Below are 19,945 nucleotides of genomic sequence, written 5' to 3' on the forward strand. Positions count from 1 at the left end.
AATAAATAATTTAGCTGTATCATACAAATAAATCGTAAAAAAAATATTACATTGTGATTTCTAGATTTTGTTTTTAGATTAGTCTCTCACAGTGGACATGCACCTACGATGACAATTTCAGACCCCTCCATGATTTCTAGTTGGAGAACTTGCAAATAACAGGGTGTTCAAATGGGTGTTATTTTCCTCCACTGTATGGTATGTATGTATGTATATATTAAATGTATATATGTATATATGTGTATGTATGTATATAGGAAGAGTTAGGGGTTCACCACAGTCATTATAGTTAATCTGCTGTCCACCGTAGCTGTGCCAAATATAAAGGCAATGCATCAAATAATTGTTGAGAACCTTCAGTCTGGTAATGTGCCATGGTTTCCATTTTACATTTATTTGTGAACTAAGCATATTCCATTATCAAGGTATAGAGTATTTTCTGCCACATACACACATATCAGTTGCACAGTTTATACCACAATTTGAACAACTTGTCATTGGATCTGAACAATAATCAATGCATTTAAAAATAGACTTAGTCATTTACATGAAATACAGTTACATCAGGGCTGTAGTGGTAATTCACACAGAGAGAAGAAAAGTATTGGGACTTTCACTTTCATTATAACCTTTTTCAATAACCCAACCTTAACAAAGTTTTAGAATTGAAAACACCAGTTTTATAATCTTATGTCTTATGAACAAAACATATCTTAAAAACAAAATAATATCACAATATGAAATATGTTTGTATTATTACTGTTACCAGCTCACTCAGGGGACTTGTCCCCTAAATATAAAGAAAGAGAATGCATGGTATTGATTCATTATAGTTCATTATGTTCAGGCATCATCCCTGAGACCAAATTGTAACTCATACTCACACATGATTGGTCCAATGCTGAGGGTACTCAGACGATCAGAGTTGGAAACAGAGCGATAGGTCCACTTGTGCAAGGCTACGTGGTAGAAGAGGGTGGGAAAAATACACTCAAACCCCAGTGTTTATTGATTATAGATTGGAGCTATTGATAAAGTGAAAGGTGTGACTTACAGGAACACAGAGAAGCTCGTCCGTTCGCACAGGCTGAGGCTGCAATGAAGGTAAACGTCCCTATAATCATTGTGGAGCAGGCAGAGAAACGAGCATGGAGGGATGAGCCCTCTCAATCACTGACACTTGTTGGCGGTCAGTGGACATCTGGGAGAGAGGATGGAGCAATGTCACCATACATAAACTTTTTTCCCCATTTCCATCATAACTGCACAAACTATCTGCTGATGCTCAAGAGAGATACTAACTTGTTCTGGATGAGAGGGTGTTGGATGGAATCGTCAGGGTTTGATGATTGAGTGGCGTAGCAGTCCTCCAGAACAACTGCAAAGCTTGAATCTCTCCTCCCACAGAGACGCCCACATACAATGGCGAGCCCACTGGCAGGGTGACCCGGCCTGCTGGATAAGTCTCGGTGTAGTGTGAGGTGCGGAACAGAGACATGGAGGCTCTGGCTTTGGTACCTGAGCCTGAAATGCCGCCTGCCAGCTGACAAGAAAAATATGTTTTTTGGATGGCAAGTCTTTTTTCCAAGTTGTTTTTTCTTTTCCGTTTATTTATCTTGTTAATTGTATATTCCTTCCTGTAGTCTATCATATACAAACAACATGCATCAACATGCACATGTTTTTTCAATGTATAACAGCTAGAAAGTATAACCATCACTCAGGCTTTTTAGGTAAATCCGTGCTGATCTCCAGCTTCTGGTGTTCCCGTGGTGCAATATCAATAAATCCATAACTTACTAAGTACAGAACAAACTGAAGTTAGATATACAGTAGTCATTTTCTTCTGGGGTTAAGTTCTACTGCTGACATTTGTTTTGTAACTGTCTGTGTGTGGTGATGATTGTTGTGGCTTGGATGACTCGTTAAGACACTGTGGCATACAGCAATGTATGCTAAAATGAAAAACAGGTATGTCTTTATTTATAATTAAATTTTACATATACTATAATTAATATATACTACAATCACAGCAAAACAATTATACACCTAGGAGCTTGCTTATTTTTTCAACTGTTCACATTTAACAAAAGGCTACTCACGCCAGAAATGGTCCGATAGCCACATTGAGGCTGGTGTCTGTGTCCAGGGGATACACGCAGGAGAAGGGAAGACTCACAGGACTGATGAAGGACGTGTTGTTCATTGGGTAGATGAATAAAATATTGGAGTAGACGGCATGTGTGCTGTTGGTCTGAAAGACAGAGGATGGTTAAATGTTTATGGCCTGTGAGGATGTGCTATGTAGTACAAGCAGCAGGACCAAGTTGTAATGAAATTGTCAGAAAAAAGTAAGTCTTTACCCTCAATGTGTTTCCACAGGCACCTGCTGTTGCTTCCACTTCATACCACACTAAACCATCATGCACTCTGACCCAGGAGCAGTTGTAGGATGCCAGATTGCCAGAGAATGGGTTCAAACCAGAGGATGTAAGGCGAGCCAAATCAAGGCCCACTTGGAGTTTATCTCGGTCACAAATAAACTGAGAAGGCTGTAGTGGGTGAACTGAAGAAAAAGATGTAAGGTCGCCAAAATAAAAGTGTGAGAGGAAGGAGATAAGATGATAAATATTATATACAAGAGAAGATCATCATGAGAATCTTCAATAACCGAAGATTCTGTCCATCATGGTAGACTTCCACTCTGCCAGAGCACCGGTTGTCAGAGTTGACCAGCCTCACTGGTGAACCAGCTAACAGATACACATGCACAACATATATTGTTGATATGAGACCCACAGATGAAAGATGGACTTCTTGAAGACGATGGTATTTTGAAAAATACATACAACAGCTATTTTAGGCTACAGAGCATGCAAGTCATAAAAGAAACTATAAAGCACATATTTCATATTTCTGTAACAAGTGGTTACTAAAATCCTCTCATCTGCTAAATGGTACACCATAGACAGCATGTTACACAGTGAGACTTCATTGCCTTTAGTTGTACACATTTGTATTTACCTTCGCAGACCACACCAGCATCCTCAGTGTGATTACAGTCGTGGGATCCACCCCATTGTGTCTGCACTCGCTGAACTTTGATTCGCTGCCTGTGCATGTGACATCATCCAACCAGATGGGCCACTGCCCTGTCCAAAGGTGCACTGTGTGGTGCTGACATGGCCCTGCCACAGCCCAGCTGTCTACACACCACCTGAGCATCAACCAGGTCCCAGAAATCGTCACAAACCGTCCCCCACTGTCCTCGTAGGAAGATCTCTACTCTGCCAGAACAGGAGCTGTTTCCTCCATTGGCCAGATGGACTGCCCCTCAAACTGCTCTGCTGTTGCCTGCAGTTGGGTTTGTAGTTTCCACTTGACCGGTGGTGAAGTTCTTAGGTGGTGGACGAGGTGTGGATGGTAAAAACTGTGCTGTTGGGTTCTGGTTGAACTGAAAGAAAAGTCTCTGTGAACTCACATGACAACTACAGCCTTTACTGCCATCAGCATTACAGTATTAGAGAAGGCTTAACTTTCTTTATAACCAGTAGGCAATTTGAGGGAATATGCCATCCCCCTTGTTAGCAAAATGACCCAAATGCCCCTTGTTTACCTGTCATCCCCACGCTCCATCCCCTAGTAGCAGACAAATGTCAGGGGCAGAGGGGTTGTTGAGATGAATGTGTTAGTGTTAGTCTTCCTGACGCATTGATCGTTTATCTGACTGAGGATTGTGCAAGGTAGAATCTATGGCCACGACCATGGCTCTAAGACAGCTAGAATGTTTCATTTTATGTCATGGTGCTGTCATAAAAATGGCATCTTAATATTTAAGTAAATGTAATAATGAAATCTCTTCAGTTAATCACCAGAATAGAAACATGCAACGTTGAAAGTACCCACAATAAAAATCTATTTACATTAAGGTTGTTGGTCTTTTCAAAAGGGAAAGTACAATTACACAGTAAATATGTGTTATAATAAAATGACATTGTTTCCGCTTATGCCTTGAAGACATTTTGTATAATCTGTTGAATGCCCATCCCCAAGTTCTACCCTATATGGTGGTCTTTCATTGAATATATTAGAAGAGAGAGGTGTCAATCTGGGAAAAATTGTATTTGACTGTATTTAAAAGTAACATGTTTACCCCAAGATGTAAGACTGTTTATCTGAAACGCCTTCTGAAAAACTCAGAATGAGGAGCCACAACAAACCCCGGGCACCCCATTATGGACCACATCCACAGCAACTTGCTGGAAAAGACAAAAGAGATGTCTTAAAACCATATTTTCAAATGATGCAGCCATGCTCTACTTTGTCAGTATTTGTACTCACATTAGAAAGACTGTGTCAGACTCCAGAAGTTGGTGAAAAGTTGAAAGTGAAACTCTCCCAGCAAATGAAAGGATTTATAGGTCGGTTTGTGTGTTCAAAGGACCATACAAAGCAATGACTGGTCAAACACATAAAAGGGTCAGTGTGAGTACTGATTACATCAAAAGAGTTACTTTTTAATCAAAACAAGACAAAATTAAGATAAAATCAATACATTTTATGGTAGGCTACCATAATCAATCTCAGGTTAGTTGTAAAACATAATGGAGACATTTTGATCTTGATAAGTTTGTACATGCTAACATTATTGTGTCTTGGCAAGCCCATTCATGACCACCTTTTGTCAACAGTAGTGATTGAAATATCAGAGAGTACATCGAGTTAATTACGGATCTTGTAAAAAAGTATTTTGACCAAATAATCTTGACTCAAGGTCTACTTACTTGCTTTTTTAGACCAGGTGGACAATGACTAAAATCAGTTTTTCAAATAAAACTCGAAGAAGAAGTATGGACATGCAGCCATAAAGGATTCCCTTGATGTAACATCAGGTGAATCTTGTCGTCATGCCTGACATGAACTGGCACTGTCCATCTCATAAAGTCATTATTACTGTATAGCATGCATGTGTTGGACCCCATTTCATGTTTCTACATTATGTATTTCTCTGACTATGATAAGTTTTTTTTTTTCATCAAACAGGTTTCTTTGTACCGCACAGAGTACAGAGTACTCTAGAAGTACTCTAGAAATCGATGGCCTTTCTCACAATCTCAATTTGATTTATTGTGTTCTATTACACAAGTGTGTTACTCTTATAATTATTTACTGGAATCATTGTGGCCCTTCCCTTTATTCTTTGTCTAACATATTTCTAAACTCACTTCTCCTTTAGTGTTTCATTACTCCAAGGACAAATTTGACACAGTTCTTTGTTCTATAACAAGACAAGAGTGCTGATAATATTTTACATATGGCACTTTATGCCAGTAAGTATATGTGCACTAGCAGTATGCTACAATTCAATCAAACAGTTCCTTGAAAGGTTGGGCCTCATTAAAAAAGGAAGCTTAACACAGCTTTCAGTCACACAGGTAGAAACATCACTAAGAAAGCATATTTGGTTTGTTTACCTCTCAGAATGTATCTGAGTACTAGCTATTAGTAGTGTAGTGACTATGACCAATACTTAGTTGCTAATTTGGATTATTGTTTCTAACAATTATTGTTCTAACGTGTGCTCAGAATAACAATGTCCAGTCCTTTTCAGTAGTTTGAATTTAAGGCATTTATTTTCTGTAGCCTTACAACGTCCACTTAACTCTAATAAAGTCCTAAAAACCACAACATAATCCGAGCAAAGATAAAACTGCTTTGCTACTTTGCATCAATAGAGGAAACTTAATTACCCAAGACCAGCCTTGGCCTTGACAAACAATGCAATACATTGCCCCTGTGGCTTGGAGGAAACCCACTAGTATGGCTCCTACAAGTAGAGTATTAGCTCAACACTTCACTGATGAAATCAAATAATCTCTTGACCAGGGTCCTTGCTGTGTTATGGAAGTTTCTGTTGCAGAATTGTTTTTGAGAGTGAAACAAAAATTGGAGTGTTGAGAACTAAAACTAAATTTTGGTCTTTGTATTTTATTTATACCTGCAGGTATAAGGATAACAATTTCACACAGTACAGCAGCACAATGTAGAAAAGTCTTTCACGAGATATAAGAAAAAACTGGGTTATATACTGTACATCCCAGAGCGTAATGAGCCCCCCTTTGTTAACATGACTCAGCATTTCTGATAGCCAATCTAAACACAGGAGACAGTCTGGTGCCACCCTGCTTCTTCCCGCTATGCACACCATTAAGCCAGAGGTTACAAATCTTGTTAACACAACTGCCAAGGAGAGAAAGAATGTACAGGGAGAGATAGTTTACTGTGACCTTGTACTTTATCTAGTCCCATATATAAAAAAAGTGACACAAAAGATTTCAAGCATATGAGAATCAACTATAAAAAGAAGCAAAAACAGAAGATCATTATTCAAATGTAATTTTCCCATTGCAGCTGTGTCTCCTCTTTGGAGAGATCATATGCCACTCTAGTCACAAGGGATTTACAAGCAGAGGTCTTAAAGTCCCTGAAAACATGGTTTTATTATTTATTATTTATTATTAAGTTTTAATGTTTCTTGATAACGTAAATATTATTGCATCATTTATAATACTAAATTATTAACAATGACAGATCAAGTTCTGAACAAAATGGAATTATTTATTAGGAGTTAATGTCTTAATAGAAACACTTGAAAATCCATCCTTTTCTTGCCTAAATTTTTACCCCCAAAGAAGTGATGAAGTTTCCACATACTTTTGACCTCTGGGATGACCCTGAGGTCATTGGGAAGTTAACACTCTCAATTTGTTGTTTCTAGTGGCAGTGTGACACTAGGCCTTACTGACACAGAGCTAAACAGGTTAGAACAGAGAAATTCTATTTCCGTCCAAGTAAATCATATGTGAAATGATGAAAAAAGACTGATGTAAGCATATTACATGGGTTACATACAAAAATAGTACCCTAGCCACATGTCTCAACTTAAAACAAAAAAATCCAGAAAAAAATGACTTGGAATGAAATGGATTTTATATGAATTTATTTCTACAGATATGTCTGTGCGTTTTTCTCATTTCCTTTCAGAAAAAAGCCCAAAAAGTGCAAAATACAAAACTTCTCAAATTAAAAAACACAAAAAATTAAAAAACACATCCACATCACTCACACACATTCTTGAAATAACTACATGCATACATTTATAGGAATAAGTTATTAAAAATTGATGAAAAGGTGAAATGCCTAAGAAGGCCACATTTTTGCTTTGACACAGCTGGAGCCATCACAGGGTTAAAATTTTCTGGTCATGTTTGGGATCATCAACTTGTCTTCTGATTGGCTACACAGGGAGGCTGGTTTTATAATGTTTGGCTCTAACTGGTTGGAATAGCTGTCATCTTTCCCAGGTCCCTTCTCTTTAAACACTGCGACTTGATTGGATTCCATAAGGGATAACTCAGGTTCCAGCTGACGGATTGGCTGAAAAAATGTCACTCAATTCTTAGGCTTCGGGCTATTCTGCTGTGTAAAAAGATACAATGTGGCAGCTTCAGGACAGACGGCAGGAGCAATCAAAATCCAAAAATGATGGACTGTTCAGCTTTGTTTAAGAGGAAACTCGGCCAGAATTTAAAAGATTGTGAGGGGACCAGCTCGTTTTGGTTTAAAAGGATTGGATGTACTTATTCTTTGAACTGTTGGCTATGTAGGAAAAAAAAAGTTATTTATTTCTGTCAGAGTAAGAAAATATTTTGTCAATGTTTCGGGTCCTGTAATGTGACTTCTGACAGATACTGCTTCATTTGTTCTGTTGTTGTCTGCTGATATCAGACAGGGGGACTTACGTTCTGCTGTAAGAAATTTTTCCTCGGGTAACATGCAGGAAACTCATCCACAAACAGCAGAACATGTACCTTCAAAAGACATTGATTATGCTAATGATTACATGCACTGTTGGCAGTGGTTGTGTTTTTGTTTAGCATTGCAGAAATACAATTGTATTGTTCAAGTAGTTTTTGAGCTGAGCTAAAAAAACAGCTTTAGTTGCTGGGTCCTGGGTCGGGTAACATGTTTGTTAATGAAACTTGCCCACATACACAGCAGAACAAATAGCAATATATAGTAATATGCAGACTATGATTATTCTTATGATGATGATGACATCTCACAAATGTGCATAGATGGTATTTTATTAGGATGAAATTGACAAAAGGTTTGTGAAGAAGGGTAAGTGAATCAGACTTGTAGGAGGAAACCTCATAGATGAAAGTGAGATTCAGGATAAGAATGGAAAAATGTTTTTGCATAAGGCCCACTAAGCCCTAGCAGGGTCTGAATGCTAACTTTGCATTAAAAGTGTCCACATTTACCAAATGACACATAATGACAACATTCATGAACACTCAATGACTCCTTCATGTTCATGACAGGGGTCTTGTCATAATAATGATGGTGTCATGCCAGTCTTCTGCCCACCCCTGTAAATAAAGTGTTACCCATAGTCTTTTATCTCAGAAATATTTCTTACAACAACATTGCCCCAAAATAACTTGGATGCATGGATGTTTTATGGAACACAAGTAACGTTCTTTAATGTGAAAAAGCTGAAATCAAGAGAGGATGGCTTCTACAAATGGAGAATGATCCTAAACATACCGCAAAATCCACGGTGGATTACATCAAGAGGCGTAAACTGAAGGTTTTTCCATGGCCTTCACAATCTCCTGACCTCAACATAATTGAAAGTCTATGGATAGACCTTAAAAGAGCAGTGTGTGACAGGCCCAGAAATCTCAAAGAACTGTAAGACTTTTTGAAGGAAGAATGGGTGAAGATACCTCAAACAAGAATGGAAAGTTTCTTGGCGGGCTACAAGAAGCGATACAAGCTGTGACACTCACCAAAGGGGGCAGTACAAAGTATTAACTCTGCAGGGTGCCCAAACTTTCGCAGACCCCATTTTTTTGTTTTCTGTTATTTGAAAGTTTAAATGATGGAAATAAAATCTAACTTTTTGTGACATATAATACGTATGTCTAATCTGTCATTTAATGCCTTCTTCATGCAAATTAATGCAATTTTTACCTGGGTGCCCAAACTTTCAAACCCCACTGTATATAGATGGAGGCCTGAGAATGAGAAGAAGAAAGGGAACTGCTGTAAAACAACCTTTGAAAATTTGCCATCAAACAAACCAATGACTAAATGCCTTTTTTGGCAGCTACATTGGAGCTCATAAACTGTTGGGCAACATCACAAACAACTGATCACATTTTCCCATGATTGCTAGACCCCTGTAATAAATTGGCATAACCAAAGTTATTACAAATCATCCTGAGGGAAAAAAGAATTTGGCAACAGTACATCCATAGTTGGACCATGAATGTTAGTAAACATTTTATGACAATTGATCTAACAGATCAATAAATATCACTGATATATTTCAGTCGGGGCCAAATTGGTAGACTAACCCATCGACAATGCCATCCCAAAATAAAAAAAAGAACTGAAAATCATTAAGTTATTAATGAACACCCACCTTGTCAGCAGGTTTGTTTGTGATCATCCTTCTCTTGCATCTCCAAATAAACAGACTGCTGTTCACTGGGTCTAGTTCCAAATATATCAATGCTTTTGTGTGTTTGGGTTTCCATGTGTCAGAGTGACAGATGGAAGCAGCAGGTGTTTTGCATGATTTAAAACAAATTCATGATGACTCTTGACTGTAAATAAAGTAGGCAAATTTTCCTCTCACATCTTTTCAGGACACAGGGTCAGCTGTAGAACAACACCATTGATAGTGATCTAGGAAGTCATAGGGGGTCTTATTGTACAGTCCCTGACAAAAGTCTTGTCGCTTGTGTACAAATTGACCTGAAGTGCCGCTGAAATATATTTCTAATCAAGATTTATTTTTAAAAGAAATGGCTCATTTTAATCCCAACAGCTTCTGTAATAATGTTTCAGTGCAAAACAAAACTGTCAAAAAGTATTCTAATATTCACAGCTTGGTAAAGCCCATTGAGTCAATTTTTGCAAAGACATAAGTGTTGTCTCCTTGTCATATGAGCTTCACCTGTGACTAATAATGGATCAATTAGGTCTCAGGTGTGTATAAACACAACCCCAGTACACTAGACCTTCACATCAACTGCAACTAGACCTCTGCAAACATGCCTAAGATTCACCCTGAGACTAAAGTTTGGATTATCAAGAGGCTGAAGACCACATCCACTGCTGATGTGGCAGACACCTTCAATGTGTCTCAGCGTCAAGAACAGAGGATTAAAAAAACATTTGAAGACACTGGAGACGTTTTTGACAAGCCCAGGTCAGGCAGACCCCGCAAGACAACTGCTTGAGAGGACCGTTTGTTGGCTCGAAAATCCAAGGCCAGCCCATTTTCCACTGCAGCCGAGCTCCACGAGACCTGGTCCCCTGAAGTCCCTGTGTCAACCTGAACAGTTTGTCGGATTCTGTCTCGAAATGGCCTCCATGGTCGAATCAGTGCCCAGAAGCCAGCACTAAACAAAAGACAATTGAAAACCGTGTGGCATGTGCCAAGGCCCACAGCCTGCTAAAAGGATGGACGATGGAAAAGTGGAAGAAAGTGGATTTTTCAGATGAATCTTCTGTTCAATTACACCACAGTCGCCGCAAATATTGCGGGAGACCTACTGGAGCCCGCATGGATCCAAGATTCACCCAGAAAACAGTGAAGTTTGGTGGCGGAAAAATCATGGTCTGGGGTTACATCCAGTATGGGGGTGTGCGAGAGATCTGCAGGGTGGAAGGCAACATCAGTAGTCTCAAATACCAAGACATCTTAGCTACCTCTTATATTCCCAACCATAAAAGAGGCCAAATTCTGCAGCAGGATGGTGCTCCATCGCATACTTCCATCTCCTTTTTAAAGTTCCTCAAGGTGAAGAAGATCAAGATGCTCCAGGATTGGCCGGCCCAGTCACCAGACATGAACATCATTGAGCATATGTGGGGTAGGATCAAAGACCAAACCAAAGAATATTGATGAACTCTGGGAGGCAGCAGGACTGCTTTCCTAGCTATTCCTGATGACTTCATCAATACTTTTATAAATCCTTTCCAAACCGCATGGATGCAGTCCTTCAAGCTCATTGAAGTCATACAAGATATTAAATTTGGATCTCACAGCACCACTATTTAATTTGCTGACATATTTTAATATTTGCAGTAAATTTGTTCAATTTCTGTATAGGCGACAAAACTTTTGTCTTGCCAAAATTTGACCTTTCTGTCTTGTTTGAATAATAAATCTTTTTTCAGTGAAACTAATTTATTTCAGTGCATTGAACATCATTTGGGAGGGTTTTAGCTTTTCATATGAGCTATTTCTTGCACCAATTGATTAATTAAAAGTCAGGTATATAGCAGGTGTTTCTACAAAATGGATAAGCGACAAGACTTTTGTCAGGGACTGTACCTGGAGCGATGCAAAGCAGGGGTGGCCAACTAGTCAAGGAACAGCAAGAGACTTGGTATTTAAGAATACAAACTGACTATGTGACAGATGTGTAATCTGTCATGTCCTGCCTTCTGAAGCTCTAGCCAGGCGCCATTCCTCGCCTAAAACAATATGAGTCATTCCAGTAAGTGAAAAGGAAACTCACATTTACAAAGATAAAGTTGACAGATGTGACTCCTTGATGGTCTAGTGGCTAGGATTCAGCACTCTCACCGCCGTGGCCCGGGTTCGATTCCCGGTCAGGGAATGGTCAAGAGTTGACAAATTTGAAGGACTAAGTTCCTGGACTTGGTTTTAGTTCATTTAGATTTGCCAAATTCTTCCTCAATAGTTTATCGCTAGAACCCCAACACTTTTAAAGAGTACCGTTTCCTTTAAATCAGACCCCCGACAGCGGATGTATCCTTTTGTCATCATTGATGGGTCATAAACACTTCATCTGCCTCTATGTCAATAACAATTCTTTTCGTTGTTTCAAACAGTAACTTGTAACAGAAAATTACATTTAACCAATGATTTTCATAATAATTATTCATAATAAGATCTCCAATGCCTCTCAGAGTATATGACTTCTGTATCTATCCTCAGTGTCTTCTCCTTGTAGGAGACAACTGAATTTGTTATTACTTTGCATTTGTCTCCAAGGACAAATGGCATAAAGTCTGAAAGAAACTAAAAAGCTGTTGTCTAAAGCTGTGTTTATCATAGCAGGTCCCAGGTCGAGACCAGAGCCTTTCCAAGAGACAAGATGTTCTTTTTCAGAAAGATAGAATGACCGGTCAAGACACTTGACACAAGGAGGGCAGATTCAGAAATACTTAATGCAACTAACTGTCTGCCTGAGGTCCACTGATTGTTATGTTTGAGATTAAACTTTTTTCCAAACAAGGGTTTTTCTCCTCTGGGGGCACTGGATATAAAGAAATGTATAACTGATTGTATTCACACAGAACTGTTGTCACTCTGTAACTTTGTGCATTGTGAGAGCTGTTCTTGTCATTTTGATTTTTCTCTGCAGAAAACAATTAAACTTTCACTGGAGACTGGACTTTGATTCAGTTTGCAGCCTTCAGTCTTTATTCTATATACAGAGTCTTAATTCCAGCCAAATTCCTCCCTTGCTGTAACAAGAAACTTCTACCACAGTTTGGCGTCACAAACAGGATTTCAAGGAGGAATCAGAAAGGGACTCCACCGGTGACTGATGAGGGCATGCATCCAGGGATCTGATGATCACCTGCCTCTAAACCTCGCCAAACATCTTTGAGAGAGAGAGGGTCAGAAAGCTCCCCTGATTCCACTCTGAAATCCAAACGACAAGGAAGCAATTTCAAACAGCGGGGGTAAGTTAAAGTTTCAATTCTGTTGGATAAATTATTTAAATTGGACATTGAGACGGTTTGTGAGACAAATATTGACTGTGATTTAACTGAGGGATTCGGGGAAAGTTATCTTTTGTTTTGTAAAACTTTGGGTTGTGTACAAAACAGGAGAAAAGAGAAGGTATTTTTTTTCCAATTCTTCTGGTCACACTTGGCACTATTTCACAACTCTTGTCTGAAGTTCTCTATTCTGTCAGGGCTTAGCTCTGTCTACCCAACATCTTCTTTTTCTTTTCTTGTTATGTCTCGGCAAGAAGTTATTATGCTTGTGGGTCGTCTGTCCATCTCTACATCAGAATCAGAAATACTTTATTTAACCGTGAAGGGAAACTCTTGAAAAGAGGGTACCTTCGAGCCGGATTTGAACCAGCGACCTAAGGATTTCAACTTCATGCCTCTACAGTCCTCCGCTCTACCAACTGAGCTATCGAAGGGCGACAACGTGTATGAAAGCACTTCCTATTCTTGTGAATGTGATGACACAGGACCCCCCCCAGGAGGGAATTTTCTCAAATTTTGCAAAAACATTCACAAGAACTCGTAAATCAATGATGAGATTTTGGGGGTCAAAGGTTCAATGTCAAGGTGACTGCGTCTTCATGTCTGTCCATCCGATTCTTGTGAATGCAAGATCTCTGAACCTCTAGAGGGAATCACTTTTTTTTGGTATACATAACCACTTGGAGTCGCGGATGAACAGATTTTGATTTTGGAAGTCAAAGGTCAAGGTTACTGTTTCATCACATCTCCAGAACTGTATATGTATTTCTCCTGAACTAGTATATATTGGGTGATTTTCAGCAGAGTGGCGCAGCTGAGGCGTGCTGAGCCTATAACCCAGAGGTTGATGGATCGAAACCATCCTTTGCTGGTGACACAATGGTAGACTCTGTAATGGGAAAATTACATGTAACCAATGATTTTCATATTAATTATTCATAATAATATCTTCAATGCCTCTCAGAGTATTTGGTTCCTGTATCTGTCCTCAGTGTGATCTCTTTGTAGGAGACAACTGGATATGTTATGACTTTGCATTTTCCCACCAAGGATAGATGACGTGGAGCCTGACAGAAACAGTTGCCTAGAACGGTGTTTATCATAGCAGGTCCCAGGTCGAGACCAGAGCCTATCCAAGAGACAAGATGTCCTTTTTTAGCTAAGATAGAATGACCGGTCAAGACACTTGGACACACGAGGGACAGATTCAGAAATACGTAAGAGCTCCAACTGTCTGCCTGAGGTCCACTGATTGTTATGTTTGAGATTAAACTGGTTTCCAAACAAGGGTTGGTTTTCCTCTGGGGGCACTGCATATAAAGAAGTGTATTACTGATTGTATTCACCAGAATGTGTGGTGTCACTTGTTACTCTGTTTCATTGTGAACTGCCATTCTCGTCATTTGTTTGATTGTTCTCTCGAGAAAATAATTAAACTCTTTCACCGAATATCCAAACTTTTAATCCAGTCTCTAGCCTGTCTTTATTTTTGTTTCAACAAGGTCTCTTCTTCATTTTACAAATTCCTCCCTCGCTGAACAGAAACTTCCACAACAAACTTGGCGTTGTCGGCAGGATATCAAGGAGGGATCAGATCGGGACTCCGCTGGTGACTGATGACAGCTAGCACCCAGGGATCTGAGGATCACCTGCCTCTAAACCTCGCCAAAACATCTTTGAGAGACAGAGTGTCAGAACCGCGGAGGGCTCGCTGATTCCACTCTGAAATCCAAACGAAAAGGAAGCAATTTCAAACAGCGGGGGTAAGTTAGAATTTCAATTTTAAACAATTTGAATTGGATACCGAGACACGGTGTGAGACAAAGACTGACCAAGGTTTTCACTGGGATTATTTGGTGAAAGTTTTATCTTTGTTTTGGGAAATTTTAGGTTTTACAAAAACAGAGAAAAGGGTTTTATTCGTGGGTTTAAACATCCAGGTTGTTGAACAGAATAAACCACTAATTTGACATCATCTCATCAAACAAGGGAGTAGGACGGGGTGAAGGATAGCTTTTGAAATCATACAGATAAACAGTCATCGTAGCTGCCTATCTGGATTTTCATAGAGCTAAAATCTATCACAGATAAACAGTCATTGTAGCTTAAATTAAGTTACAGCTGTTTTCAGGTTTTTTCGCAAAGTTTACCGAGAGACTAAACTGGGCCGTATAGTGACGATTATACGAAAAGAAGTACTTCAATTACTGTTCATTTCACTTTTAGAAATGGGCAATAAGGCACAAAATCACACGTCCTTCAGGCCCGGTGGTTCATGAGATGGTGAAAAAATATGGTCCGCAACTTTAGATTGTTTGGTTTATTGGACCACTAAGCATGGCTTCCCTGAAAATGGTTCTTTGAGCACAGGGAAGCTTAGAACGCTAAAACAGGATTTAGAAGAAGAAGAAAAATTATTGAGAGGGGGTAAAACAATTAGCACCCAGGATTTAATTCAAATAGAGAAAAACAAAGAATGTTTTAGTCAGTGGATGGAAGAAGCCACTTGTAGGGAAAGAAAACAGATGAAAAAACTAGTAACTAAGGAGGGAACAGATAATGCTGTTGAAACACAGAGAGGAGAAATGAACACTGTTACTAATGCATTTTCCCTCTATCCGAGTCTAAAAGATGGCGATCAGCTGCTCAAACCACCACCCCACCCTCCTCCAGCATCCAGGCCGAAGGGAGAAACACCGTCCGTGTCTCCCCCAGAAGCAAGCACCAGGAGCGGACCAGATCCCACACAGCCCCCACCTCGCTGCAAGCTCTCTCTCTACAAGCAGCCACGGCCTCTCCCCCACCTACATCTGACAATAACAGCAGCATCGGGTACCGTCATCCAATGCTACAAAGTCAGCTGAACAAGCTGACAAGAAGAGAAACAGAAGGAAAATAACTTTGACAGTGTCAACGTTGGCTGAAGAGGGGGGGGGGGCCAGAAGCAAAGGCAAAGCGAGAGGAAAAAGCAGAGGGCGAGGTGGAGGGCAGAGGCCAACAGTGGACCGAGACACATGTTTCAACTGCGGAGGAAGAGGTCACTGGGCAGACGAATGCCCATCCCGAAATACAGAAGGGAGACGACAACCGAGGGGTCCCCCAGCAGGGGATCGCACCTACAGCCAGCAACGGGTGGATGAAAGGGAGGAGGGGAACGGGAGTGGTGGAGAGTCTGAGCCAGTCTGCACCGGATAAGGGAAGTAAAAATGCAAAACACACACTAACTAACCTGCTTGCAAAGAAGTAAATGCTTTCACACGCTACAGCCCATAAACATCACACTCTTCCTCACACGATAGGGAGAATTCTAGACGCAATATAGTCACCTAGAACAAAAAAAACATTTAGAAGGTATTCCTACTTATGTAATGTTTTTTATCTAAGGTGTATAAATTGGCTGCTACAATTTTAAAATTATAATTACAAATTATGTGCTTCAAAAATCTTTATTTTTGAATCAAAAGCTTTCTGGTGGAATTGTTCTGTGCAGGAGTGCAAGTGGAGCAGTTGTCCCAGAAAGATTTTCAACCTCATGATGTGTGTACATAGGGATCTAAATGTCCTGTGAATTTGTTAGGTAGGGATCTAATGTTCGGCATAGGAGTTTTCTCAAACTCCTACAGGTCTCAAGGTTGTGAGATTAGAAGTCACAGCCAGCCTGACTCATTGTTTTCACACACACATCTCAGCTGATTTTTTTCAGTGGTATATCTCTCTCTGGGTCATGCTGCAAGTCTGCTGCATGAGGCCAGAGATGTGATTTAACCCCTTGCTGACTTCATGTCAGAACTAAACCTACATGGCACTTATTTTGTCTTATCAGGAAAAGATGACATGTTTGTTGAAGATTTTTTTTTTTTTTTCAAAGAAGATACAGATGAGCTTGAGTGTGCTTACATATACTGGCATGAATATAGATGTGCAGTAGAAGTAACCTTGATAAGAAGAGAATGTTTTCAGAATCCAGCACTCATAAGCTCATATCTCTCTTTGTCCAAATCTCACACAGATCAGTGGAGAAACTTGGGACCATGTGTCCTAGACTGTGACCAGCTGACTGACCGGACTGAAAGTTTATCCAAACTCCTGTCACACGATGTGACAGCTACGCGCAGTGTGTTCCAGCAAAAAGAAGCTGACACACACACACACACATTTTTGAATAATGTTGTGACCGTCTCTCCCTCAGATATCTCTCCGTTGCTGTCCCAAGTGCCGAATCACCTGTGGGCAGCGCATAAGTATGACGTGGGGCTCATAAAAATTGTCAGCCTGTCGTCATCACTCCTCGCTCAGACTTCAGGCCCAAAAAACCTCAGTACCCACTGAAACAAGAAGCAATCAATGGAATCAGGCCGGTTTTTAACTCTCTTTTAAAAGCAGGAGTTATTGTTCCATGTCCTGATTCACCTGTTTCGCACGCCTATTTCCTGTCAAGAAAATTCGTGATAAGGGAAAACCGGTCGACTGGCGTTTTGTTCAGGACCTCAAAGCAGTAAATGCAGCGGTCCACGCACGTGCTCCCAATGTGCCAAACCCTACACTAAATTCAAGGAATTCCAGTGTGGGGGGGGGGGGGAGGGCACAATATTTTCCTGTTGTTTATTTGTCTAACGTTTTTTTTCAGTTGTCCAGTGAACAAAGACAGCCTTTCTGGGTTGCCTTCTTATGTGATGGTAAGGCCTACACATTCACACGTTTAGGATAAGGATTTTTTATTGACAGCCCAACTGTCTACAACAAAGCACTGAGAGAGAGCCTTGAAAGATTAACTATTTCATTATTGCACTGTTGTGCCACCTGGCAGCAGAAGGGCACAGAGCTAGTTTAGCCAAACTGCAATTTGTGAAAAAAGAAGTGCATTTTTTTTTTTTTTTTTTTTGGGTCATGACATTTCAGCGTCAGGGAAAACATTGTCCTCATCTCGAATTGAGAAATAGTTTTTCTCCCAAAACTTGAAACAAAGAAACTAATTATGTTATTTCTAGGGATGTGTTCCTATTGTTGTGTTTTCATCCCAAATTCTGCTCAGTTAGTTAAACCTTTAGCTGACATAATGCATGGCAAAAATCTATCTGCACATGACCGCGTCACGTGGACGATCAAAGCGAACCAGGCGTTTGTAAATCTTAAAAAAGCTTTTCAAAGCCCTCCAACCTTAGGTTTGCCAAACCCTAAACTTCCATTCACTCAGACAGTGGGTGGACATTTGGGCTGCATGACGTTTGTTCTCTTGCAGCCTCACGGTGACAGGCTCAGGCCTGTGGCCTATTTTTGCTTCATTAACATTGTTAGTGCCACATGTAGTTTCTCTGATCCTATTGGAGCAACGACCTTCACACTTATCTGCAGCACGTTATCTATGGTATCACACATGTCTGCTTGATATATCTAATGTCACTGTTAAACATTTTACAGTGCTTAACCCTGCTTCCCTTATGCCTATGCCAGGAAAGGGAAAGCCACATGACTGTTTGGCTGAGTTGCAACACACCGGTGCCGAACTCAGATCTGGTTTTGTATGTGGATGGGTCAGCCTCACGCTGCCCTGACACCGGACAGGGACAGGTAGGGTTTGCTGTAGTATCAGATTCAGAGACCTTAATTGCTAAATCTCTTCCCAAACATTTCTCTATGCAGGCTGCTGAACTCATTGCTCTCACTGAAGCATGTAAACTGGCTGAAGGTTTGTCTGTGACGACCTGCACAGACTCCAGGTACACCTTTTGGGGTTGTACATGATTTTGGGGCATTGTGGAAACACCGAAACTTCCTGAAATCTTATGGTAAGCCCATTTTGCATCACCAATTGATCAGTGATCTTATTTCCATGTTAGCTAGGCTAATACAAATGTTCTGCACACACACAGTGCAGCTTACTGATTTTCTACTTACAGAATCAGTAGCTGCAGAATACAGTGGAAAAGGGCAGAGTGCACCTTTAAAGAGGATGTCTGGCCGGGGCCGGATCCAACACCTTGCCTTCCACACCATTTGTTCACACGTTTTGCAAAGTTGACACATGGGCCCATGGGACCATGTGTCAAAGGAGCGAGTGCTATTATTGTTAAAGAAAACATGGTACACAAAGGGCTTCACATCATTTGCAGAAAAGGAAAATTTTGTAAAGCGGGCATTTGAACATATCATGATGGAATTTGTTGATTTCACACCGTCACAGAAAAAAAAAAAAAAAAGGTTTTGTTTGGTGATGGTTGATCAAAATGGGTGGAGGTGTTTCCCGCTTCAAAACAAACTGCTTCAGTGTTAGCAAAAGCTCTAAATGACAGAAATTATTATTAATTATATAATTATATAATTTAAATTATATATAAGTCGGTTGTCAAGTGATAACGGCACGTTAAGAACAAAACTATGTACATGTGAATGAAGGTAAGAACGCGCAGTAACCTCAGTCCTTTTGAAATTCTCTTCGGCAGACCACCCAGTGTGGGGGTTAGAAGCTTCTAGAGCACCCCTTCCCTCATCAGCTCTGTGCGAGCATGATATGTTAGAGTAGTGTGTACAACTGTCTTCTGCTCTCTCTGCCATAAGAATTCAGGTGTCTGCTGCCCTGCCCCACCCAGCTGGAGGACCGCTCCACACGCTGAAGCCAGGAGATTTTGTGGTCATAAGAAACTTCAGGAGGGAAAACTGGCAATCCAAACGCTGGCAAGGTCCCTTCCAGGTTCTTCTGGTCACCCACAGCAGTGAAGGTTGCTGAGAGGGCAACGTGGATCCACGCATCACACTGCAGGAGGGTTCCAGGACCAGAGGACAAGCCAGTCCCGCCAGACGCCCGGAAGTCCGTGGCCTGACAGACTAAGTTCTGTGCCACCAACGCTGCAACACAACTCACCAGAAACGAGGCAGTGGTAAAGACTGACTCCGACGGTGTGTCACGTGCTGGTGGACGAACCTCTGACACCAGAAGAAATCCATGGCACCAGAAGCAAGACCGCCTGATCTACAGCCTGGTACTGCATCGCCCAGCCACCCACACACGCACAGCACACCCTGAAGGGCGCAGCACTCGCTGTGACAATGGAAGAACACAGGAAGAGGAAAACATGGTGTATGACACAAATGTATTCTTGTTCTC

General features: G+C 40.6%; 1 non-coding gene and 1 pseudogene across 1 annotated transcript; both read right to left on the reverse strand.

Moving 5' to 3' along the window:
- Positions 1–1,170: 1,170 nt before the first annotated feature.
- Positions 1,171–3,636, reverse strand: LOC116677743 (CD5 antigen-like; annotated as a pseudogene).
- Positions 3,637–13,189: 9,553 nt separating this feature from the next.
- Positions 13,190–13,277, reverse strand: trnay-gua (transfer RNA tyrosine (anticodon GUA)). The gene is given in 2 exon segments: positions 13,190–13,225; positions 13,241–13,277. It is a non-coding gene; the product is annotated as a tRNA-Tyr (tRNA).
- Between the last annotated feature and the right edge of the window lie 6,668 nt (positions 13,278–19,945).

The sequence above is a fragment of the Etheostoma spectabile genome, unplaced genomic scaffold (genome assembly GCF_008692095.1).
Source record: "Etheostoma spectabile isolate EspeVRDwgs_2016 unplaced genomic scaffold, UIUC_Espe_1.0 scaffold00005705, whole genome shotgun sequence".
NCBI lineage: Eukaryota > Metazoa > Chordata > Actinopteri > Perciformes > Percidae > Etheostoma > Etheostoma spectabile.